This window comes from Schistocerca gregaria, chromosome X (assembly GCF_023897955.1).
Source record: "Schistocerca gregaria isolate iqSchGreg1 chromosome X, iqSchGreg1.2, whole genome shotgun sequence".
Lineage (NCBI taxonomy): Eukaryota > Metazoa > Arthropoda > Insecta > Orthoptera > Acrididae > Schistocerca > Schistocerca gregaria.
Genome location: NC_064931.1, coordinates 529,012,294 through 529,039,576, shown reverse-complemented (window position 1 = coordinate 529,039,576; position 27,283 = coordinate 529,012,294). Strand labels below are relative to the sequence as shown.

Sequence of the window (27,283 nt, the reverse complement as noted above, 5' to 3'; positions counted from 1 at the left end):
GTCAAGGCACACTTCCTATAGGAATGTGATGTCGAGATCCGTCGCCCACAACATGTGACAAAACATCTGCAACCTGACCGTTGAACTGATAGTATTGAGGTTCATGGTGGCAATCCTGTAGACATTTCATGGACTGGTGGTATTGTTAGCGCCCATTGGGAGGTGTGGAGGTGGGAGATCTGAAGAAGGCCCCTCTGTCAACAATGGGTCCCCTACAGTATCCATCGGCATTTGACTGTCATGAAATGATGCAACTGCTTTATCTATGGCAGGAGACATGGGGGTACTTGAGCAGCCCAGATTGTCCGTCTGTAGTGCACTGCCATCGCATCAGCATCGATTCGAGGTGTCGTTTCTGTTGACAATCGATGATCAAACGGCATAAATTGAAGGCATCCCACATACGTCAGTAAGAGCACTGTCAGACTGAGTGACATATTCTGTTCCCCCAGTAACAGTGGTGTGATGCAATGTTTCATTCTACTTGATCTGAGATATCTCTCTTGCCCACAACTTGAACTGTTGCAGTTATGATGGCATGGCATCTATCTATTTGCAAATAGGATAGAACATGTTTAGTCTGCAAGAACTTGGCGCATCCCTTTCAGAACTGTGTATGTGGTGAAGTGTGCCCATTTTTCCTCTATATGGCTTATCTCAATTCCGTAGGGTCTCAATGTTGTGAGCACCATCTCTGCGGGCGCTTCAAACAGCAGCTTGAACACATGCACCACAATCTGGTGCCACAGGGACAGGGCGTTCTCTGGGTGTCTCAATTGACGGTCACTCATGTTACCGAGGATCCGTTCATAAGCTGCGTCGTCCACCAGTTTTACGTAGACCATGTTACTCACGGTGGAGAGGTGAATCCCTATCAGCTCATGATAACATAGGCCAACGATGGAAAAACTTTTTTGCAGAAAATACCTTATTCTTACTTTTTTAGGATGGGAAATCCAAATATGATACTTAAAAACTGTATCAACCACCATTTCTTCACATTTTACAGTTAAATTTATTAAATTAAGCTATTTCTTAAAGAGTTTAACAGATTTTATATAGTTAAAATAATTTAAAAAGGAAGTGTAATGAATGTAGCTGACGTTGGTAGCACTGCTGAAAAACATTAGCTGGCAAAAAAGGTCGATTCTATTTTTGTGTTAACAGATGGTGTTTTGCTTACTGTCAACCTAATCTCACTTTCCCGTTTCCTATACATGTGCTCAGTACAATATCTAATCGTGGTTGTAAAAATTCTGCTGACAGTTTTTGTTATATTTGCGGTGAATTTGTGATTAAACAATAACAAAGAAACATCACAAATGGTTCAAATGGCTCTGACAACTATGGGACTTAACTTCTGAGGTCATCAGTCCCCTATAACTTAGAACTACTTAAACCTAACTATCCTAAGGACATCACACACATCCATGCCCGAGGCAGGATTCGAGTTGCGACCGTAGCGGTCGTGCTGTTCCAGACTGTAGCGCCTAGAACCGCTCGGCCACCCCGGCCGGCGAAACATCACTGACAGTGTAAGAAAGTTTTATTTATCATACTTTGGATCTAAACTTTGTGATCAAGATAAATCTTGGGCGCCACATATGGTATGCTATGTGTGTGTTGAAGATCTGAGAAAATTGTCCAGAAAGGAGAAAAAAAGCCTTTACAGTTGCTGTTCCTATGATATAGAGGGAGCCAAGAAATCATTCCGATGGTTGCTACTTTTGCAGTGTTGATATTACTGGTCATAATTCGAAAACCAAGAAAGTAATAAGCTATCCTAATCTTCCATTCGCCATCAGACCACTAGAGCATGGTGTAGGTTTGCCAGTTCCTGAACCACCAGATGATTTAAATCTATTTCAACAGAAGTGTTTTCTGATGTACAATATGACTTAGATGAACCAGATGATGATGAATTCCAGTGTAATACAGAAAGTCCAGAGACCAAATTATTTACTCAGACCAAGCTTAACGATTTGGTTAGGGATTTGGGCTTAACGAAAGAAAACGCGGAATTGCTTGACTCTAGATTAAAAGAAAAGAACTTATTGGCAGTTGGAACCAGCACATACAGAGCGAGCACTAACTTTCAAAGTTTTTTCAAGAAGAAGGAGATTTAGTGTACTGCTCGGTCATTCCCGGTCTGATGAATGAGTTTCGTATTGAATACAAAAAGGAAAACTGGAGGCTGTTTATTGATTCGTCCAAAACTAGTTTAAAGGCTGTTTTATTACATAATGGTAACATGTATGCATCTATACCTGCTGGGAATTCTGTAAATATGAAAGAAAGCTATGAAAACCTCGAAATAGTGCTAAATAAAATAGGCTATTCTGCTCATGGTTGGATGACATGCGGCGATCTAAAAGTAACATGCATGCTCCTTGGTCAGCAAGGTGGCTTTACCAAATTTCCATGTTTCTTGGGTGAATGGGACAGTAGGGCTAGGGCTCAACACTGGTGCAGAAAGAACTGGTCTGTGAGGGAGTCTTTACAACTTGGTGAGAAGAACATTCTACGCAAAAACCTTGTAGTTCAAAAAACGTACTCCTACCACCTCTACATATAAAGTTAGGCCTAATGAAACAGTTTGTAAAGGCTTTTCGTAAAGATGACGATGTTATAAGTATCTCTGCCAAAAGTTTCCACACCTTTCAGAAGCTAAAGTGGAAGAAGTCGTCTTTGTCTGGCCTGACATTGGAAAATTGATATCTGATGTTAACTTTGAATCCTCAATGACCTTAAATGAGAAAGAAGCATGAGTATCATTCAAAAAAGTCGTTAAGAAGTTCTTAGGACATGAAAAAGACCCAAATTGTTTTTCTATTATAGCTACAATGTTAAAAGAAGTTTAAAACTTTAGGATGTTTAATGAGCCTCAAAGTTCACTTTTTCAACAGCCACCGTGATTACTTCCCGGACAATATGGGAGATGTTGGTGAGGAGTAAGGAGAGTGTTTTCAGCACGACATTAAAGTGATGGAAGAAAGGCTACCAAGGCCACTGGAACACCAATATGATGGGGGACTACTGTTTGTCACTTCACCGAGAAGTTCAGCAAGCGACTCATCGTAGAAAAAGCTACAGAAGAAGCTTCAAAGAAAAAAGAGAAAGAAAATATAAACCAATTCCAGCTGACAAGTGAAACTTCTATTAACGCCTATCATTGTTTTAAGTGGCTTACTGTAAATACAAACCATGCATATGTTGTAACAAGGCGTTTCATTAATTTCCCCCTTTACCGTATAGCACAGGATTCTTATGCTATATAATAAAAAGCATATTGCTCGAAAACTATGGGTGATACAAGGCTAGATTTGGATTCAGCTCATACAAATCTGAATATAAGCCACAATCCGGTTTTCAATTACATATTGAGTTTAGAAGGAGCAGGGAAGGTCTCTTATGGAGGCGTCAAACGAATTTTTATCTGCTCGTTTAAATACATTTGAATTTATTTTTGGTGGGTATGGATGTTACGATGTTCAGTGTCTCTGCAACTAACTTGTGGTCACTGATTCCTGTACCCGTCATGATGCTCCCTGGTTCCACAGGATTATTTATTGCTTAGAGGTCAAGTATGTTTTCGCAACTTTTGATACTGCATTAATACACTTCCGATGTTGCTCTTACGGTTATAGGAGTATTCTTGATCCCAAATACATAGCATGCATCCATTGTTTTTAACATCAGTCATTTTTGGAATGTTTCAAGAAATTCAAACAGGTCATTTAAGAAGTGATACACACAAAGGGATGACAGTTTGGCTGCGTCACTTCATATCTACTTCCAACCGCATGAAATAAATCTAGTTACGGTTTACAGTCAATTTTCTTCTCATAATGAAATGTTAATTTGTTAAATATAGGAGACAATACAGCTGCTACTGCAGTCTCGGCTGCTTTGCCACGTAAGCACCTGGTAACGACGCGGTCCCTATCATGTAATGGCTGTGTTGTTCGTAATACTTAGCAGATTGCCCGGCTTTCTGATAAACTTTTCTCCGAAAACAGTAACAGCACCGTGTAACTGTACTCCTCTACCAAATCGCTATCGAAAGTCGGCAAAAAAGGAATCAACTGTATATTAGTTAAAATTCCCGTAACTGGTTCGATGCATTGGTAGAAAAACAAGTTACTAGAAATGAGCATACTGAAAAAATTTAACCCTTTGTTCATTATTACAATAGAGAGAATATTTTACAAGCAGTCATATATTTCTTTACATGTTTGTACAGTTGAACAGCCGAATCAGAAACACGTATAGTTATAACCAGTGTATGATGTGTAAAAAGAAAAAGAAGACGTTCTTGTATTATGACCATCCGGGGAAAGGTGGATGGCTCGAAATTTAGACATCGTAAAACGTTTGTTAATGGTTTTTGAACATTTTAAGAGTGTCAATTTGTATAGGTAAAAAATAAAACTCTCATGTGCACCAAGAACCTTTTATTAGATTATTTCTCAAATTACGATTTGTTACAAAAAGAATCATAGTAAGTCGAACACACGTAAATATGAACTATAAGATAGTGAAGAAGGGAAAACAACTTAAATGTTTTAACTTTTAGTTTATAAAACTGTCCAAAGCTTTGAAAGGTTTTCGTTGCGCGTATCCCTTCTCTCTGTTTCCTTGCTGTTGGTGTCCATGGTGGGGCGCTGCCCACGAAGCAGCCAAGATTCCACGACTTTTGAAGGGTCAAAACGAGTCAGTGGTGGGTCATTTAACTTCAGCAAAAGTAGTGAAAAATCCGTTTTTGTTAACAGAGAGGCTCTACTGTCAGTAATGATCAGATTCATTTGGTTCACATTCACTAGATGATACAGTAATTGTCTTGATGGTAGTTGTCAATATAAGCTAATTTGTGGGATACTTGTTTTTGTTTTCACACTTTCCATCAAAGTTCTCACAACTGTCAAAAACATACTCACGAAATGCTTTAATCATATCTCGTTTGTTCAGTGGCAAGCGCATTGAAAGTGACTCAACGTCTTTTTCCCCAATAATTCTATCGTACTACATCTCGTAATCTGCGGTTCTGACTATTTTTTCGTCAGAGGTACCGTGCGTACCATCACAAATCAAGCGCTGGATGTAACAAACTTAATGCTCAGATGAACTGTACCAAGCCACTCGAGGTATAGAGTAAGGGAAGGAGCCTGGATAATGACTTTTCATTAAAAGTATAAATTTTGAAGCAGAAGTTATACGAAAAGAAATTCCAAAATATTTGAATGACGTCTGCGAAATAAGACAGTGCTCCGAAACTAGAACAACGACGTAATTATTCTGCTGCTCGATAAATGCGACAGATAATCTTTAAAATTATGAAAAACAATTATATTTTTATCAGGCGAAGAAATAAATTGGCCTTAGAAGCGGATGTAACACTGCGGATCATTTTTAAGTCATGAACGAAAGTATAGAACGAATATGGGTATGAACGTAACATTATCAGAGCTGGTTCGGCTGTCGCAGGGCAGACTGAATCTGACGGGTCGGCTGCGGGCGGGCGTGAATCTTTGTTAGAGCGGCCAGCTGTCAGGACCGTGACAGGCGAGATGAGCGCACTTACAGCCTGATAGCCACGAGGCCCAGTTGTCATCGGTATTTTCCCAGGAAGAAAGAGGGGTATCTTCCGGCGGCGTGGTCGCGGGATCAGCTAAGATGGGGGGACCTGTGACTTCGAACATCATCACTAATATAATTTTAGTGAAAATATGTAAAATGCTTGCAAGAAAGAAACCAACGACAGCTTCTGGAACCGCGGCGTGGCAATGGGACGAGCTCACTGAACATAAAACTACGTTTGAAGCTTTAATATTAAAAAAGTTCTCAACATTATTACTATTTCACTACTGGTCATTAAAATTGCTAGACCACGAAGATGACGTTCTACAGACGCGAAATTTAACCGACAGGAAGAAGATGCTGTGATATGCAAATGATTAGCTTTTCAGAGCGTTCACACAAGGTTGGCGCCAGTGGCGACCCCTACAACGTTCTGACATCAGGAAAGTTTCCAACCGATTTCTCATACACAAACAGCAGTTGACCGGCGTTGCCAGGTGCAACGTTGTTGTGATGCCTTGTGTAAGGATGAAAAATGCGTACCATCACGTTTTCGACTTTGATAAAGGTCGGATTATAGCCCATCGCGATTGCGGTTTATCGTATCGCGACATTGCTGCTCGCGTTCGTCGAGATGCAATGACTGTTAGCGGAATATCGAATCGGTGGGTTCAGGAGGGTAATACGGAACGCCGTGCTGGATCCCAACGTCCTCGTATCATATCACTAGCAGTCGAGATGACAGGCATCTTATCGGCATGCCTGTAAAGGATCGTGCAGCCACGTCTCGATCCCTGAGTCAACAGATGGGGACGTTTGCAAGACAACAACCATCTGCACGAACAGTTCGACGACGTTTGCACCAGCATGGATTATCAGCTCGGAGACCATGGCTGCAGTTATCCTTGACGCTGCATCACAGACACCAGCGCCTACGATGGTGTACTCAACAACGAACCTTGGTGCACGAATGGTAAAACGTCAATTTTTCGGATGAATCCAAGTTCTGTTTACAGGATCCGTGTTTGGCGACATCGCGGTGAACGCACATTGGAAGCGTGTATTCGCCATCGCCATACTGGCGTATCACCCGGCGTGATGGTATGGGGTGACACTGGTTACACGTCTCGGTCAGCTGTTGTTAGCGTTGACGGCACTTTGAACAGTGGACGTTACATTTCAGATGTGTTACGACCCGTGGCTCTACCCCCCATTCGATCCCTGCGAAACCCTACATTTCGGCAGGATAATGCACGACCGCATGTTGCAGGTCCTGTACGGGCCTCTCTGGATACTGAAAATGTTCGACTGCTGCCCTGGCCAGCACATTCTCCAGATCTCTCACCAATTGAAAACGTCTGGTCAATGGTGGCCGAGCAACTGGCTCATCACAATACGCCAGTCACTACTCTTGATGAACTGTGTATCGTGTTGAAGCTGCATGGGCAGCTGTACCTGTACACGCCATCCAAGCTCTGTTTGACTCAATACCCAGGCGTATGAAGGCCGTTATTACGGCCAGAGGTGGTTGTTCTGGGTTCTGATTTCTCAGGATCTATGCACCCAAATTGCATGAAAATGTAATTACATGTCAGTTCTAGTATAATATATTTGTGCAATGAATACCCGTTTATCATCTGCATTTCTTCTTGGTGTAGCATTTTTAATGGCCAGTAGTGTACTTTTCATAATAAGTTGTAACAGCTCAACCCATCGTGAAAGACACACTTACGATACACCAGATGAAATAGAATAATGTGAACAATATAATGAACGGATTACTTTTCTAATTAAACAGATTTACAAAAAGTTTCATTTATTTATGTAAACAGTGACATCACTATGAAATCCTCCACAGAGACACAAATAATCTTTCCTTCTTTTATATTCCAATAACTTTCGATGTATATTTCATTATAGTTGTGATCTATGAAATAGTTCAAGTCAGTGTTTTGACTCGAGTGCCGAATGCGGTGATTTGTGTGTTTCAGATTTGTGTAAAGTTGTTGATTTTATTAAGAGGCCGCAAACTGATCGCAGAGATTTTCTATAAGTTCTGTCACAAGTATTTTTATGAAATTATTGTGAAAATTATGAACGATGGTTAGCATGAAAGTATTTGCAGGCATTCGAGGAGTGATCGTGTGACCGAACATTTTGTGCAGTCTGTCGTCCTGCATCTGGTGTTTTGTTGAGTTATTTTCGTCTGGAGTTGGTCAACTTAAGTTGTTTGTGGTAACGTTATGGGAGTGTGTGTATGCTGCGAATGTTACTTTAGTGTAGTGGGACTTAGAATAATCTTGGGCGCGTGTGGTAACTTGTAAATATCGGGACTTTCATTTCAATTTTTAGAGTCACCTACTTAGTGACGAGATGTCGCATGAGCGACTTTAGTTTCTGTTATATGTCACTGCAATTGTGAAACTGGAAAGACTTTTGGTTTAACGGAATTATGTTGCGATGGACCCGAACTGATATAGTTTGAATATCATTTATGGTTATAACATTTAAATTCTCTGGGAATAAAAGAGCTCGTGCTACATAACTTTGAGAGATAGTTCAGGTTTTCGAGAGTTTATTGTACTGATGCACTTTACTATTTCGCACATGCTGCTGGGTGTAAATGCTTTGTCTGCACAAAGTAACTCCAGATTTTTCACTACAGATAGACACTGAACAGTTAGTCAATGAGTTATTTGTTCGTGGCCACTATTCGCATACATTGTGCATTTCTGGAAAATAAAAGGGGTTTATATCAAAGTTAAAATCAGTGTGTTTTGAGCAATATTATTATCCTTCTGGGTTTCAACCAACAGATCCAACTTCATTTCAGCTTTGATTAAATTATTCGCGATTGTGTCTCACTGCTAGTGCAAGGTTTTGTCATAAACATTATTATGGTGAATTGTTCGACGGTGTACGCCACCTCTTATTGACGGTAGCGAGCCACGTTCATAGTTCGTGGCCGTACATTGCCCGTACTCGGACGGAACTTACTACTGCGTCGTAATTGTTTTTATTGAATGGGATACACGACGTGAGGCGTAGGAGCAAAACCCCACAAAAAAGTTCGTATGAAGTACCAATTTGCTTGCTTTTCACAGATTTTGAGAAATATTTTGACTCCAATCTGTCCTGACAGCCCTTGCTTGAGTAGTACTGAAGTCGATGAGCCATTACTTGTGTTGGCATACTAGAGACTATATAACAGACTATCAAATCATTTCCGTTTGAGTGCGTTACTGCAGGTGTATACAACCCAACGTGACTCTTATGCGCGTATACAGGGTGTTTGGGGAGGAAAGGGTAATATTTTAATCAGTGATAGTATAAGTAATTCTGAACAAAAAATGTTATATGGACGTAGGTCCGAAAATGCTTCGTTAGGGAGGTATGTTTATTGAAATGAACTTTAATTCTCCAAAACGGATGTGCACGGCGTGAACGTGTACGCAATACAACTGGACCGTGACGTGATTTTCTTGCAAACAATGCACGGCTACATGGCATGTTTACACAATGCAATCTACCACGTATTATGGTCATGTGACGTACGTAGTATGTAGAAGAATCACCCGTTGTTTGCGCATATGTGCCGTGTATGCCGCATTGTGCAGTGTACCGGCGACGGATCGGTTAGCTGTGTAGTGTATGGTGTTAACTGTGTTCGTACAAGCGCTACTAACAATGCCACACGTCTACAGTAATGAGTAATACGCATATATGGCGTATGTTTATGGCTTCTGCGAAGGTAGTGCTACCGCTGCAGGAGAAGAATACCGCGGGCACTTTCCGACTCGACGATTACCTCATCGCAGGGTGTTTATCACCTTGCGTGCAACAGGCTCTCTTCCAAGTAGACATTTTTCGTCCTAGCCTGCAAGTCAACAAACTTTGCAAGAACAGGAAGAAATTATGGCAAGTGTTGAGCGAAGTCCCAGTACGGGCGGCCCCACAGACACGTGTATGGGAAACATTACATGCGGAAAACCTGTATCCATTTCACATACAGCGCGTCCAAAATCTCCACGTTGGCGACAATGCCCAGCGACTTCAATAGTCATTTGCTTCCATACATACTCTTCACTGACGAAGCCCAGTTTTCACGACATGGAATAAACAACACACGCAGTTATCATCGATGGTCACGGGAAAATACACGCGCTTCAGTGGATAGCAATTTCCAAGTTCGTTTTGCCATAAATGTTTGGTGCGGCATGATCGGCAACCTTTTGATAGGTCCATTTATTATCAATCAGCGATTGACGGGAAAGAGGTACTTGCATGTTTTGGAAAATTCATTTTTGGAACTATTGGAAGACGTTCCTTTAGCCAAGCGAACTGGAATGTACTTTCAACATGACGGTGCCCCTCCACATGCTACCTTACGTTACCTCAACCGCGTCTACCCTAATCGCTGGATTGTCCTGGCGGTGATATTAACTGGCCTCCAAGATCACATAACGTTACACCTTTAGATTTCTGTTTATTGGGTTGGATGAAATCATAGGTGCATAAACTGAAGGTAAATACACGAGATGAACTGCTTCGTCGCATCATGGACGCTGCTAAATTTATTAGGAACCAACCACAGGCAATTCAACAAGCAACACAACATGTTATCGCTAGAGCGTAAAAGTGCGTTGACGTTCATAGTGGGCTATTCGCACCTGTTCTGTGAACTGTACAACATCTGTACGATAAGTGTTAAAGCCGTTTGTAAAAGACGTGGTACGTCTTTTTCAACTGAATACAGGTAACATGCATGTTGTAATGCATTATGTACTAAATGCAAAGTAAATAAACATTATGTGAAAATGTGTAACATACCTGTACTTCTCTGTAACATTGTTTTCAAGAATATCACGTTACGGTCCAGTCGTATTGCGTATACGCTTACGTTGTGCACATCAATTTTGCAGAATTGAAGTTCCTTTCAATATCCATACCTCCCTAACGAAGCATTTGCTGACCTCTGTTCAAATAACATTTTTTGTTCAGAATTACTTATATTATCACTGTGTAAAATATTGACCTCTCCTCCCCGAACACCCTGTATAAACATCGACAGCTAAACAAGAGGTTAATGTGTCCTTCGAACGGAAAATTCTTGATTGGCCCTTATATAACTCAATGCTACAGCTTCCATCAGACTTCATCATCAGGAGAATGGCGAATCCAAAAATGAAAGAGGAGCCAGGCAAAGAGATTCCATATCGCCAAAACTATTCTCAACTCGCCTAAAGGAAGTTTATAGATACTTAAACTGGAAAAACGAAACAAAAAAACTGAATCTTGCATAAAAACTAGAAACGAAACAAGAGGCGACAAACTAGGCTTGGTAACTGTTAGTAAAGCGAATTAGAAAGACGACAGAGGTTTCTGGTCGAATGATAACAGGTGTCGGCACCGCTATGAAGAGGAAGGGGGGTAAAAAAAGAAATGATCTTGTGGCATTTTAACAAAGCGTGTTAATATGAGCAACGCAGTGATCGATTTATTCATCTGAGTATTGAACAAGAGCCAACATCAACCGCCGTTTTACACGTTTACATGTCAACGCGGCAAGCTGGTGATAAAGAGAGAGCGAGAATGTATGACGAAATAGAGGAATTAATAAAATATGTACAAGGAGATGAAAATTGGACGATCCTAGGTGAACGCAACGCTAATGTAGGAAAAGGAATGTAAGGTAGGGCAACAGGAAATTATGACTGAGTGAAATGAATGAGAGAGGAGCGAGGTACTTAGAGTTCTGTTATGGGAACCAAGTGGTACTAGCGAACACTCTCTTCTACAGTCAGAAGAATAGAAGGTTTACTTGGAAAAGGCAAGAAGCCAAACGGAGATATCAGCTGGACTGCTTAGACAAAGATTTAGACATCAAAATAAGGACTAGTGAAAACACCCGGATGCTGACAGAAGTTCAAAATATAACCCCAGTTTAAATTCAAGAAGATGAGAGAAAACAGAGTACACGATGAAAGGGAATGCTGAAAATTTAGGACAGAATGAGACTAAGCAGAAATTCACTGAGGTAGTGACCAAGAACATAAGCAAAATCGTTGAGATTAGTTGACTGAAAGAGGAATGGGATTTAATAAAGAAAGAAATAATTAAGCCTAGATATGACACCATAGGTATACCGAAAGAAGGAAATGCTCAAGAGTATTCATAGAAGAAGAATATACAGGATGATTCCAGAATGACGTTACAGATGTTCAGGGATAATGGTGTAAGTTGGCTATAATTTCGCACCTTACAAGCACTCATCTACATACTTTGCCATGATCTACAACCACAATTAGGTATCATTTGATAGGTTGTACATCATATATATGAATATTTAAAGAGACTGACAGTGTCTTGTACGCTTTGTAAATAATTGTTAAAGCTTTTGCATGAAAGATGACAGAGTGACTTTATTATAAAAACGGCGTAATGAATGATTGCCTATAGTAGTAGAGGTTGGAACGCCAGTGGAGATGAAATGGCAAGCGGCACTCAAGCTCTGGGTGAAAAAAAAAAAAATCCCGCACAGGTGTGCTTGTCCTGCTTGACACAGGAAGTGCCAAGAGGGACAGTCTGGACACCTGGGCACGGAAACACAATACAGTGGCGGCTGACCGGTATTGTAACTCGGCCGGAAGGATTATACTTCGGAAACTACGAAAATCTTGGATGCAGCTGAGAGGAACGAGGAAGCGTCACCTCAGAAATCATGTCGGCTGGGTTATTTCCACGGATTTTCACTCAGAAGCGTACCATTGTATGAGTATAGGTATTTCCTCGCAAACTATCCGCGCTGGACGACAAAAGACTGAAATATGTTTGGTCGGCCTTCAGAAGAATCTGTAGAGAGGGAGAATGTTCCGTGGTTTCGAGAAGATGATTCGTTTTCTGAGTTACAAGGGAGGGCGAGCCGAGCTGTGCTGGGAGGCCAACGGTGTAGAGAAGTGGTCTTCCATTTTTGAGTGCCCGTTCGTGACGGTCGCTCAGTATCAGCTTTGTTGGTATACACGTACTTTACTGTCATTGCTCTCAGGAGAGTTCATAGTTAGAACGGTTAGGCACTGTACTGTAGCGAACTTATACAATTCTGGACTTCGCCTCTGGGTTGGAAGTCGCCGTTGAGTACCTAGTGGTCAGTGATTGAGAGCACTTCTTCTGCTTACACTTACGTTGAGACGTTATTTGAACTCTCACCTTGTGACTGGGAGTTTGCGGTTCTCATCTGTAGAACGCAGAGAGGAGAAGGCAGTATTAGAATACATTAGTCAGAGGACCGCCTTCTGCCATCCTAGTGTTTGAAAGAGTTTATTTTGTGACTGGAGTGCTTCCATCATCGCAGACAAGTATGAGAACCATCACTCCGATGTACCAGACGCAGTACATACAGTGATATTTCTAATTGCTTCGGCTTATTAGGGCTATAAAGCTAAACAACTGCGATCACGTTAGTTTCTTTCCAATGAGGTTCCACACCACCATAGGTCATCTTTGAAAGTAGTGTCTTCTAGTGGTTGGTGCGTAGATGATGTCCGTAATTTCGCGTTATTTATGTTAGATCGCATGGCCATAAAAAGGGGCAGAGTTGGGCAATTGATCAGAAATTTTACTTAGGAAATATAGACATTTGTAATAAAGGGTTGTTTTTTAATCTACAATAAATTTATAATAAGAAACAACGTTTATCATTTAGCAGTATTAGTTGCCTTAATCATTCATTTATTTTTAGGTTGTGATTTATTTTTAGGTTGTGATTTACATTTACAGAGCATTAAGAGATCCTAAGATCTGCTTCAGGGGGATAGTCATACAGGGTCAAATCAGCATTTTAGCGTTCATTACTGTCCGTTACGCACATTAATTTTACACTCCCCTGGAGTAGTGTCTTGGAGATGTTCAGGGGTAATGGAGAAGGGCAAATATATCAATTTGAGGTATTTCCGATAATGGTCAAGTGCAATGATATCCTGCTTTAGTAGTACTAACGTCGATCAGCCATTACGATACAGTGTTGTACCCGGTAACGTAGGTTGCACACATGATTTTCGTGTGTAGGCAAGCAAATAGAACCAGCAGAGAAACGGAAGGGCTGTACAGGACGAAATATCCGCGTGGTAGACATCCGGCTCACACAGTGTTTCCAAGGCTATTCCAACGATTATGCGAAACAGGGAAATTGGTACCACAGAACAACAACCGAGGAGGACGACGAACTAAACAGATTCCCGACTTAGAAGATGCACTGCTTGCTAGAGTGGATGAGGCGCCGGCCATCAGTACTCGATCAGCTGGACGTGAAATGAATACTTCGCAGAGTACTGTGTGGCGAGTATAACGGGAAATGCAGCTAACGTATCAGGTAACGTGTGATCAGCATATCAACAATTACGTGCTAGGCCTGTTTCTTCTTCCTCCCCTTCTCTTAAATACACCACTGAATACAGTGTTTATGAGAGACACACTACCCACGTTTCAGGAAATATGCCACACATCATTCGACGACGTATGTGGTTCCACCATGATGGAGCCCCACCTCACTTTGGACTGAGGGTTCGTGAACACCTGGATCAGATATTCCCTGAAAAGTGGATAGGCAGAGGAGGCCCTGTTTCGTGGTCAGCACGAGCACCTGGCCTCACGCCACCTGATTTCTTCCTGTGGGGACATGTGAGAAGTCTTCTACATACATACACACATCGCAAGCCACCGTATGGTCCCTGGTGGAGGGTACCACTCACCACTACTAGTCATTTCCTTTCCTGTTCCACTTTCAAATACAGGAAGGGAAAAACGACTATCTATGTAAGTAGGCTGTTTAGGTTTTTTTATTGGTAACGCCAACGCCACATAGCGCTCTGTATGAAAAATCACTGGCTGTGCTGTGCGCAGTCTGTGGCTAGTTTGCATTGTTGTCTGCCATTGTAGTGTCGGGCAGGGGCAGCTGGATGCTAACAGCGCGTAGCGTTCCGCAATTGGAGGTGAGCCGCCAGCAGTGGTGGACGTGGGGAGAGAGATGGCGGAGTTTTGAAATTTGTAAGAATTGGTGTCATGAACTGATATATATATATATATATTGTGACTATAAAGGTAAATACATTGTTTGTTCTCTATTAAAATCTTTCATTTGCTAACTATGCCTATCAGTAGATAGTGCCTTCCGTAGTTTGAATCTTTCATTTAGTTGGCAGTAGTGGTGCTCGCTGTATTGCAGTAGCTTGAGTAACGAAGATTTTTGTGAGGTAAGTGATTTGTGAAACGTATAGGTTAATGTTAGTCAGGGCCATTCTTTCGTAGGGATTTTTGAAAGTCAGATTGCGTTGTGCTAAAAACTATTGTGTGTCAGTTTAAGCACAGTCGTGTATAAATTGTTCTAAGGGGACGTTTCATCTATAACCCCCCGCACGAGCCCTCACTTCTCTCATCTTATTTTCGTGGTCCTTACGCGAAATGTGCGATGGCGGCAGTAAAATCGTTCAGCAATCGACCTCAAATGCCGGTTATCTAAATTTCCTCAATAGTGTCTAGCGAAAGGAACGCAGTCTTTCCACCAGGGATTCCCATTTGAGTTCACGGAGCACCTCCGTAATACTTGCGTGCTTATCGAACCTACTGGTAACAAAACTAGCAGCATGCCCCTGATTTACTTTGATGCCCTCCTTTAATCCGACCTGGTGGGAATCCCAAATGCTCTAGCCGTACTCAAAAATGGGTCGCACTAGTCTTCTATACACCGTGTTGTTAACAGATGAACTACGAGACGCCTGTCTAGGCTGAAGAGGATCTCCTGGCAAGAGTTGTCGCTGCCTGTCGCACTGTTCAGACGACACCGAAGATATTAAAACGGGTACGACAGATCTTTGTACAACGATAGCATGCCTGCAATGACGCTGGAAGACACCATTTTGAACAACTGTTGTAAGTGTAGCAGCCCGTGAAACTTGTACAAGTAAATGGAATTCATTATTACTGTACTGTAGACTTAGTATTTTTGGTCTTTCTGACATCAAGTTACGTGCCCGTTGCTAGTCCGCCAACAGGAGAAATTATCTGAGGGTACTGGGGAGTATTCAGCGGAAATTTGTACATGCAGATCTGGTTTAGGAAGCTGAGACCCTTAGAGTATCCGTTGCAAGAGGCTAAGGCGGAACTTGAGTAGACCCACGCTTATACTTTTCTACTCTGTCGTTTCCGGACTAGAGTCCCTTATCTCAAAGCGACACATTCAGCCTTCCATCATCCCTGGAAGTTTGTAACATCATTACGGAATCACGTTGTATAAGAATATTAAGAATGAAGTAGTAAGACCAGTAGGCTCGGGATGTAGGTGGAGGGGGAGGAGGGGCAGTCTTTTAGTCTTTTACTATGTCTCTTCCTACTCCCCCTCCTCCCGTACCATAAATATAGCTTACCGCCACACCCACAATTAACGTGCCACTGGTAACTAGGATTTAATAATCATTTTTATTAACTCCTTATGTGGAGCATAGGGCTGCAACAAGGGATCACCATCTTGTTCTGTCTTCTGCTAGTATTTCCACTTCTTCTTAGGTTATTTCTTGTTATTGACCTTCGGCATCAACTGATCGTCTCCACGTCATTTGGGGCCGCTCTCGTCTCCGTCGTCCCTGCGGGATCCAATAAAGTGCTTCCTTCGCAATATGTTCATTTGGTCTGCTAAGTGTATGCCCTAACCATCTCCATTTCCTGCTTCTTATTTGCATCTCAATTGACTTCTGGCTGGTTCTTTCCGAGAATGTTTCGTTATAGATGACATTTGGCCACCGTATCCCCAGGATGTTCCTCAGACATCTGTTGCTGAATGTCTGCAGTTTATGAATTAGCTGCTTTGTCACTTTCCATGTTTCACATCCATATAGAAGCACAGATTCTACAATACTTTCAAATATCCGCGATTTGGTTCTCAATGTTATTTCCTTCGATCTCCAGATAGAGTGGAGAGTTGTAAAAACGCCTTTGGCTTTGTTGATACGGCTGTTAATGTCCTCTGTTGCCCCACCATATGGTGTAATCATGCTTCCAGGGTAGCAAAACTTATCCACCCTTTCGATTATATGGCTCACAAGCTTAAGCTATGCAGTGTTGTTATCATTTGCCCGTACGTCTTTTGTTTTTTGGGCATTTTTATTTTCAGATCGACTTTCTTCGCTGCAGATTTCAGATCTTCTAGCTTCTCTTTCATGTCGTTGAGGCTGTGGGATATAAGGCAAAGGTCGTGTGAAAAATCTAAGTCTTCTAGATGTGTTCCATTTTGCTCTCACTTTATCCATTGCTTGCGCCATTACAAGATTCAGTAATGTGTTGAATAGTATGGGTGAGAGCATGCAGGCTTGCTTAACTCCTGTTTTCACTGTTATTGGATCTGAAAGCAGACCTCGATATTGTACCTGACACGTGTAGTTTTCATACATGCACTTGACAAGAGCAATTATTTTCTTGGGAATTCCAAACGTTTGGAGTGAGCTCCATGTTTTTGTTCTAATTATACTGTAGCTCGCCTTTTCAAAGTCTACAAACAGCATGTAAAGCGGTGACGGGTATTCAAATGAATTTTCAGCTATTATTCTCAGGGTGTTTACCTGGTCAATGCAAGAGCGACCTTCCCTGAATGCTGCTTATTCTCTTCATATTTTCTTGTCTACATGTACTTTTATCCTGTTTAGGATTATTCGCGAGAGGATCTTGCTTGCGATCGACAGCAGGGTGATGCCTCTCCAATTATCACAAACCGATAGGTCTCCTTTCTTTGGGAGCTTGATGAGCAAGCCTCTGTTCCAGTCATTTGGTACATTTTAATTCATCCATATGGTCGATAGGAGTGGATGTAAAATTTCTGCTGTTGTAGAGGGATCTACTTTAAGTAACTCTGGACTGATGTTGTCCAGACCCGGAGCTTTTCCATTTTTTATTTGTTGGACTGTTTTAGCGACTTCTTCTTTGGATGGCGGATCTACGTTAATAGACATACCTTGTGGGAGTCCTCCCCTATCCACATTAAGTTGGGTTACATTGTCATCTGTAGTTTCACGGTTCAGAACGTTCTCAATATGTTGTTTCCTCCTCTGCATTGGGGGACTGATGACCTTAGCTGTTTAGTTCCCCTTAAACATCCCAACAACCACCACCACCCTCTGCATTTGGCATATCACTCCCCAATTTCTTATTTGACAGTCTCCTTGTGATGTTATGTAGTGTCTTGTTATCGCCTCTCTTAGCTGCTCCCTCCGCCTTAGCTGCGGAATTATTGATGAAGGTTCTCTTATCTATTCTGATCCTCTTCACCATCTTATTTAACATGCAGTTTTTCCGTTGGATTTTTTATTTTAATTCCATTGTTTGTGCGCAGTTTAACCGAAGTTCTGCCTTCCTCCTCTGGTGTACTGCATTCCAAGTATGGTCAGAGATCCAGTCGTGTGTGCCATGGTCCTTTGTTCCAAGAATTACTTCGGCAGTCTGCACATAGGTCGTTTTCACTGTATCCCATTGACCCTCAATGTCATTCTCTTCGATTCCTCTGCTGAGCATTCCAAAACGTTTTCTCAGTTGGATCGAGGACTCCTGTTGGACGTTTGTATTGTCCAACTTTCCAGAATAAAACTTAATCCTCTTCTGCCCGCAATGTCTTTTGTGTGCAACTATTTGTAGACGGACTGTTGCTAGCATAAAGTGTAGTTTTAATAATAACAAAAACAAAAATTTAAAATGTTTTAAAATAATCTCGATAACTATGTACATCAGAGGTCAGTACAGTTCTATTGCTTTTGGGAGGGAGATCTTGATCTCTACCCTTTCGATCCGCATTTGATCGAAGGTCTGTACAATGGAGAGTAACTGTCCATAAGAGAGGCAGAAGAGGAGGAGAAAGTTCATGTGGAAGACATAGGTGATCCAACAATGGTTTCAGAGTTGAACAGAACTCTAAATAATCTGAGCATAAAGAAGGAAGCAGGAGTCGATGGCATATCTTTGGAGTTATTGAAATCCGCGGGAGACGTAGGAACTAGAACGTTATCTGAGTTGGCGTCAAAAACCTCTGATAGAAGTGGCTTACGATTAGATTTTCTGAAAATCATTGTCATGACATTGCCAAACAAGGCACTTGCAGATAGATTAGTCTGACAAATGTTGTTTGTAAACTACTGATAACAATAATATACAGGATGGAGCACATAAAACTATCACCCATTTTATTTCGTCAACGGCTCAAATTATCGAAACTATGTTTTCTGAAAATGATACTAGGCAGAATGGCACGTAATTTTGTTCTTAGGTAATATTCTTTAAATCTTGTACCATCCGAGATATTGCAGCAAGTATTTTTTATGCAGCGCTGTACTTTTTTAGGCGGCATTCAAAACCTATTGAAAAGATAGTAACAGTGATATAACGCTCGTTGATGTTGATGCTGAATTTTTTTTATTTATTTGGTTTTAGGTTGCATCCAGCAATTCACCAGCTACATTTTCTTTGTACATTTACATAATATTCACTTTTAAAATTTACATGTTATATTAACATATATACATGACTACATATAGAGATTTAAACATTCAGAACAAAAAATTCAGTTAAAATTTGATGTCTGAGTCCTTAAGATAGATTTCTAAGACGGGATAAACATATATACATGGGTACATACACAGATTTAAACAACATAAATGCAAGAAATAAAATAGTAATGTCTGAGTCTTTTAGGTACACACCTAGGACAGTAGGATGTAGGAAATGGAAACTTCGGCTGGCCAAGATTGCGGTATAATTTTCTTTAATTTTCAGTGCGATCGTCTGCAACTGCGATGAATTTTTTGAAAGGTTTCATGATACCTTGTGCTGCCATTCTCTTTATTTCATGTACGATTGTACAATTTAGGCCTTAGAGTATTTTAAAGTATCTAAAACGGAAGCATTATGCATTGGATACTTAAGTGACACTTGTGATTTTGATGTAGGAACAAGTCGTAATTGTAGGTATACTAGGCGTATTATAATTTACTTTATGGATGATTTTTAGTAATAAATTATGCCACGTATGTCGTTGCTCCTATGGCTCCATGTTATGCTCATAAAATAAATCCCAGATGTTTAATGCTATTTTAGGAGCACGTTACTTTCGAGCGGTTGTCGCAAAGCTCTTATTTATGAGACCAATGTTTGAACGTTCTTAACACAAGGAAGATTATAATTACTTTACAGAAATTTGTTAATTAACCCGCATATGGTTTTGTAATCAATTACAATAAATTATCGTTCATCATTGGTGTAAATATGACTGTGACTAATTTCTTTAAAATAACTTCTAAATATTTGTTCTTTTATTGTGGGAGCACGTCATTTTTGAATAGATGGTACAAAGATCTTATGTATCAAATCTGTCACAGCACTCCAATGAAACAGTACTGTAAACTATGAGAGTCGAGTAAAAACTGCTTTATGGTTGCATGATGCATTACAGTCATATTTAATAATGAGTGTAGTGATAATTTTACATTCTATGATTCGGCAATGCTTCGTCGTAGAATTGGTAAAACGTTGTCCAAGAATTTCCCATTTCGCAGGTCTTTTTGCTCATTTAAAACTCTCTCTGAGTGATCTTTCAGATAGATGTTTTTTTGCTTTACTTTTGCCGTCACTAGCGGAACAAAACTCGGCTGAAGATTCCAAGACGGATATGCACAGCAAATGGCTCAAACTACCACGATGTATTCCTAAGGTACCGACGTCGAACAACTTTGAAAATTTTCTTCATATCTTTCTCCGTTTCGGAGATACAGAGGTTCAAAATTACTCTACTGGTGCACGTAAAATACACAAGTAAAATCCCGTGTGAGGTGAAAATGTAGCTGATAAGGCGACGAAGAACGGAGAAAGTTGCTGCAAAGTGTTTACACCGGTGTCCACAATTAAAGCAATAAAACGTTAATTACCCGTGTTGTGTCTAATTCACAGTATAATCATACAATATGTCAACAGATGTCCGTACATTCGTGTTCTGCATGGAAGATGGCTTTCCGGTCAATGTACCACCACGTCAAGATGACGTCAGGGCACCTATCAAACGGCGTAGTGTTTGCCGGGCAGTCCAACATCCACAATTGCTGTGTGTACAGTCACAGACGGTGCAGTATGGCACAAAGAAGATGCCTACGAAACTCTCTACGGTGGAGGGTCATAAGAAGAACGGAAGCAAGACAATCGCAAAACGATGAGGCCCGAATGCGAATCGTTCTGTCGTTTCTCGGATGTGGCGACAATTTGTAGAGACCGATAAAGTATCCCGAAGACGAGGGCACGTCCGTCCACGTGTGATATCAAAAAGAGAGGACCGTTATTTGGCAGCAAGGGCACGACAGTACCGGCTTAGTACTGCACGGCGCCTGGCATCTGACCTCATAGCATCCGCTGGACGTGTTATATCGAGGCAAACGGTGTACAGAAGGCTTCGGCAGAGTAGCCTTTACTGTCGGAAACGTTCTGTATGTATACCTCTGATGCGTCTTCACAGATGGGAACGTCTAGAGTGGAGCCGTCAACATGCCACCTGGACGGTCGAACAGTGTGCCAATGTTCTTTTCGTAGACGAGTCCCGATTTGGTCTGGACAGTGATTCTCGATGCATTCATATCTGGAGGGAACGTTGAACACGATCTCGGAATCCAAACATTATGGAAAAAGACCGACATCGAGGAGTATCCTTAATGGTGTGGGCAAGGATTATGTTGACCACTCGAACACCTCTTCGTGAAATTGTACGGGTGAATCGGCTGTCAGGTATCGCTATCATGTCTTGGTACCTCATGTGCTGTTGTTGCGAGATGATGTACGCTAGGACTTCGTATTCTTCGATGATAATGCTCGACCTCATAGAGCACGGATGGTTGATGTTTTCTTAGAAACCGAAGATACTGCACGCACAGGGTGGCCTGCTCGCTCTCCCTATTTGAGTCCCATACAGCATGTCTGGGACGCGCTGGGAAGACAGGTTGCATCACGTCACAATCCACCAACCACTCTCAAAGACTTGCGAGAAGCTTTACAGGAAAAATTGGCGTTATTGCCTCAAAATGAGATTGATGGCATCATCCACAGTACGCACCGTTGGTATCAGGTCTGTACTGCTGCCAGAGGTGGTCTCACTCCATACTGAGCACACAAACCAGTTGCCAGAACGTGTTTGCAAATCTTTTAAGTTGGAAAAAACGAAGAATATTTTTGTCTACTGTCATGCATGTTGCAGTTGTTTAAGTTCTGTGTTCTTTGCAAAACTTTAAATCAAAGAAAATGCTACTTTAGCCAGCACGAAAAGCGGGTTAATGGTTTGGGTGGACGTTGATGTAAACTTAACGTACCTCTTGCCTCGGTAGCGCTAGTTTATATAGAGAATGGCGTAAGCTTTCGGACAGCGCGCAGTTCAAATGGCCGCAGCGACAGCACAAAAACTCCCCTTTTAAGCGAGGTTTTACTCAGTAATTTCTTGTTAGTTTCACAACAAAGTATCATCACTGAATTTTTCTCACACAGACATGTTATTCTGGTGCAAAAAATACCACAGTTACGTCTTTTAAGAATTCCGTATCTCAACCGGTAAAAACGGAACCTTTCTAGGGGACAGTGAAATGAAAATGAGTCAGATGGAAGAAAACTAAGTAAACTGTTTATTTTTTTTTCAAAAGCAATCGCCATAAATGAAGACGGGCGAAACCTCCATGGAAAAATGTTTGCTGTGCCCTAGGAAACTATGATTTTACCCAGGCGTGCATCTCTTCGTCCGAAGCAAATCGGCGGCCACGAATGACTTTCTTCTGGACTCCAAAAATATAGAATTCGTAGGGGGGAGAGATCGCGACTGTACTCACCGTGCGATTTCGATATTTTTGGAGCTCTGAGGAAAGACATTCGTGGCCGTCGTCTTGCTTCTGACGAAGAGGTGCACGCCTGGGTACAATCATAGTAACACAGGTACCCGTAAACATTTTTCCATGAAGGTATTGGCCGTCTTATGTCACAGTGGGAAAAATATATTAACAGTTACAGCAATTTCTTTTGAAATAATAAACGGTTTACTTACTTTTTCCATTTTTATAGTTTTTTATTTGACTTCGCCTTACAAGATCACTTTGTTGTTCGCCTGTCCGTCCGTCTGTTAGGAGCCCTTTTCCTCCAGGGCAGGTAGAGGTATAGGGCTGAAATTAATGCCAAATACTAAAGTCTACGGTCTGCTAACGGTGTAAAAGAGTTAAGCTTCTGATTCAAAGCAGTCAAAAGATACGCCCATTTATGTCACATATTTTGTTACTCGAAAACTCACTCACAGAAATAGATCAGTTATAGTCAACCTGCTCCCCAGCGCCCAGTAGTGGGTGTTCCAGTTTTCATGGTGGGTGGTAGGCGGTAGGGGAATAAAAAAATTATTTGACGTAAAGTAAATAACTATTATTATATGCATTAACTTGGTGCAACTCGGCTTTATAAATTTTGTGAAACGGCGTTACTTCCTTACTCTACAAGTCACCACTGCTGGGGAACTGGTGGGTCTTAGAAAATTTTATCACTAACAGAGATACAAAAGTTGGTGGTAGATAAAAAAGATTGACTATCCCTGCCACAGGTAAGCTATCTATGTGCAAAGTTAAGTTTGTGGGGAACACTCAGAAATCTAGTCCCATTCACATTTGTCTTTTTTTTTAAACTGATGCCTCTATCTCCATGCTTAATGAAGTACCATGGAGCCGGATATTGTAAATATTTTTTAAGAATCAGAAGTTATTTGAGGTGTAAAAGTTAGGGGCCTCGCCACGTACGTGCAGTTTTTCCTGTTCAGTTTTGTAAATAAATTGAACGGGAAGAAACGTGCGGTAGAATAAAGAGGAGTCTCTGGCACGCACCTTGCGGCGGTTCGCGCTGCAGAGTGCGGAGCAGGCAGGCCGCAGAACGCCCCAAGGCTGTGGAAGGCGCACTGTCTGCGGGCGCGGGCGCGCAGCTTCTGCTTGGCTCGCAGGCGGAGCGAGGACTCAGCGAGGAAGACGGCGGCAGCGTGCCACGCCGCGGCCTTCCGCTATTGATCAGGCGCGCGTCTCTTCCCAGCTACCACCCCTCCGCTCTCACCTATGTAACCGATGCACCGTTCCGACTCTTCTCTAATTTGAAACCTAAGTCGAGAATGTTGTCGCGGGGTAGCAGTCCCAGCTCGCCGTGACATTCGACCGCGAACTTCGCTTACCCGTCGTGTGACGTCACCGAGCAACAAGTCGGCGCGCTGGTTCTGGAGGCAGGGCTCGGAGCTTTGCCGAAGCGAACTGATCCGCCAAGTCGTTACTCATCGGGAGCGCGGAACCCAGCCACACATACACATACACATACAGTCACGAACACACTCTCTACCCGATTCCACACCGAAGCTCCATGCGGCTTTTAGCGGATGATGCTGTAGTATACAGAGAAGTGGCAGCATTAGGAAATTGCAGCGAAATGCAGGAAGATCTGCAGCGGATAGGCACTTGGTGCAGGGATTGGCAACTGACCCTTAACATAAACAAATGTAATGTATTGAGAATACACAGAAAGAAGGATCCTTTATTGTATGATTATATGATAGCGGAACAAACACTGGTAGCAGTTACTTCTGAAAATATCTGGGAGTATGCGTACGGAACGATTTGAAGTGGAATGATCACATAAAGTTAATTGTTGGTAAGGCGGGTGTCAGGTTGAGATTCATTGGGAGAGTCCTTAGAAAATGTAGTCCATCAACAAAGGAGGCTGCTTACAAAACACTCATTCGACCTATACTTGAGTATTGCTCATCAGTGTGGGATCCATACCAGGTCGGGTTGACAGAGGAGTCAGAGAAGATCCAAAGAAGAGCGGCGCGTTTCGTCACAGGGTTATTTGGTAAGCGTGATAGCGTTACGGAGATGTTTAGCAAACTCGAGTGGCAGGCCATGCAAGAGAAGCTCTTTGCATCGCGGTGTAGCTTGCTGTACAGGTTTCGAGAGGGTGCGTTTCTTGATAGGTATAGAATATATTGCTTCCCCCTACTTACACCTCCCGAGGAGATCACGAATGTAAAATTAGAGAGATTCGAGCGCGCACGGAGGCTTTCCGGCAGTCGTTGTTTCCGCGAACCATACACGACTGGAACAGGAAAGGGAGGTAATTACAGTGGCGCGTAAAGTGCCCTCCGCCACACATCGTTGGGTGGCTTCTGGAGTATAAATGTAGATGTAGATGTAGAAGGATGTTCTATCGCAACGGACTTCATGAGTTCAGTAAAAGACTCGTTATTGTTACAGAAGGCAGCATCGTACTCGCACCACCAGCCTTTAATCACATTTGACATGCAGGGTGATTATTAATAACGTTTACAGACCCTCGAAGCGAAGTAGATGACGCTGAAACAGGTAATTTAATGTAAGACACATGGGGTCGCAAAGATTGGGAAACACCCCAAAAAATGTATGACAAATGTTGAACATTGTAAATCACTAGATTATGTACATCGCACACGTGCAGCACTTGGGCTTGTCGATCCTACCGTCACCGGTAGCGACGGTGCTACACATCGCTCCGTTAGGCTGCTCTGTTTTCGAAAACCTGTTGCACACGTAAAAATTACAAAATTATTGTCCTCACTGTAACCAACCAAAAGCTGTTCTTTTGACCTTCTGGTATTTTTTATGGACTTCATTTACGAAAGAACACGTAGGTCAGTTATTGGTAGCAATTCATTTTGGAAGCTTATACTTACTTACCTGTGATGCAATGTAGTACGTGTTTATTGTACCGCAGTTTGAAGGCAGACCCATGTGACCGAGCGGTTCTAGGCGTTTCAGTCCGGAACCGCGCTACTCGTACGTCGCAGGTTCGAACCCTGCCTTGGGCAAGGATGTGTGTGATGTCCTTAGGTTAGTTAGGTTTCAGTAGTTCTGAGTCTAGAGGACTGATGACCTCAGATGTTCAAAATGGCTTTGAGCACTATGGGACTTAACATCTGTGGTCATCAGTCCCCTAGAACTTAGAACTACTTAAACCTAACTAACTTAAGGACATCACACACATCCATGCCCGAGGCAGGATTCGAACCTACGACCGTAGCAGTCACGCGGTTCCGGACTGAGCGCCTAGAACCGCACGGCCACCGCTGCCGGCGTACCTCAGATGTTAAGTCCCACAGTGCCTAGAGCCATTTGAACAATTTTTTGTAGTTTGAAAACCAGTGGAGACCGCGAGACCGGTAAATAAAATAATGAATGCTACCTCATTGTAAACACATAATTATCTAACGCAATGCAGAAAAACACTGCCTCCCATACGCAAGATTCGAATTCTGAGCCCCATGCGCTAAAGATGCCTACGTAGGCCCGGAGTCACACCTAATAATTGACTTGGGCTGTGATGATCAGGCGCGGTAGACTGGTCGGCTCCACTGCAGTTCGTGCAGCCAGGTATGTCATCTCGTGAAGTCACATGTTCAGCATTTGTCATCCACTTTTGAGATGCCGGCCGGGGTGGCCGAGCGGTTCTAGGCGCTACAGTCTGGAACCGCGCGACCGCTACGGTCGCAGGTTCGAATCCTGCCTCGGGCATGGATGTGTGTGATGTCCTTAGGTTAGTTAGGTTTAAGTAGTTCTAAGTTCTAGGGCACTGATGACCTCAGAAGTTAAGTCCCATAGTGCTCAGAGCCATTTGAACCACTTTTGAGGTATTTAACGATATTTGAGCCACGTGTGTCTTATATTGCATTACGTGTCACAGCTTTATCTACGTCGCTTCGGGGTTTTTTAATCTTTTATACGAATCACCCTGTATACAGAGCTTTTGTTTTAACTTGCAACAGCTAAGTATCTCGAAAACGAGGCATCGTACCAAAAAAATGTTCTAGGTGAAAAGTTAATATTAGTATATTGGATATCTGCCTGTGGTACAAATGGCCAACTCCTAACTACCCCTCCTGCGTGGGTCGGGTCAACTTTGTATTTTCAAATGGGATAACGGTTGATATTTATGTTAAAAATTTACTTCAGTGTCGGAAATTTGATTGTACAATACAATATAGTTAACCGTTTCGATGTCTGGTTAGAAACTGCGGTTAGTGTACGTATATGCGCATATACAGGAAAAGAAATCCACTACTGTACAGCTACTCTATTGATGTCAAACTGTTGGAGACACCGTCTCCCGTAAAACAGCTAGGCGTAACTATCCAGAGCGACCTTAAGTGGAATTATCATATAAAACAGATAGTGGGAAAAGCAGACACCAGACTCAGATTCATCGGAAGAATCTTACGGAAATGTAACTCATCCACGAAAGAAGTGAATTATAAGGCGCTTGTTCGCCAAATTCTTGAGTATTGGTCATCTATATGAGATCCCTATCAGGTAGGACTGATAGAGGAGATCCAACGATTAACGGTACGTTTCGTCACGGGAACGTTTAGCTGGTGAAAGAGCGTTACGGAGATGTTAAACAAACTCTACTGGCAGACGTTACAAGAGAGGCGTTGTGCATCACTGAGAGATTTACTATTGAAATTTCGGGAGAGCTTTTTTCAGGAGGAGTCAGACATCATTTTACTTCCTCCGCGTACATCTCGCGTATTGACCACGAGGAGAAAATTTGGGAAATTAGAGCCAATACAGAGCCTTACCGACTATCATTCTTCCCACGCACTATTCGCTAG

The 27,283-nt window shown here is 42.1% G+C and overlaps 1 long non-coding RNA gene across 1 annotated transcript in view; it reads right to left on the bottom strand.

Annotated features, from left to right (window-relative positions):
- The window catches only part of LOC126297979 (uncharacterized), a 109,404-nt gene extending 85,840 nt beyond the window's left edge, over positions 1–23,564 (bottom strand). Inside the window, exon 1 of the long non-coding RNA XR_007552588.1 lies at positions 23,487–23,564. This is a non-coding gene — a long non-coding RNA (uncharacterized LOC126297979). The remainder of the gene's footprint in view (positions 1–23,486) is intronic.
- Positions 23,565–27,283: the final 3,719 nt, after the last annotated feature.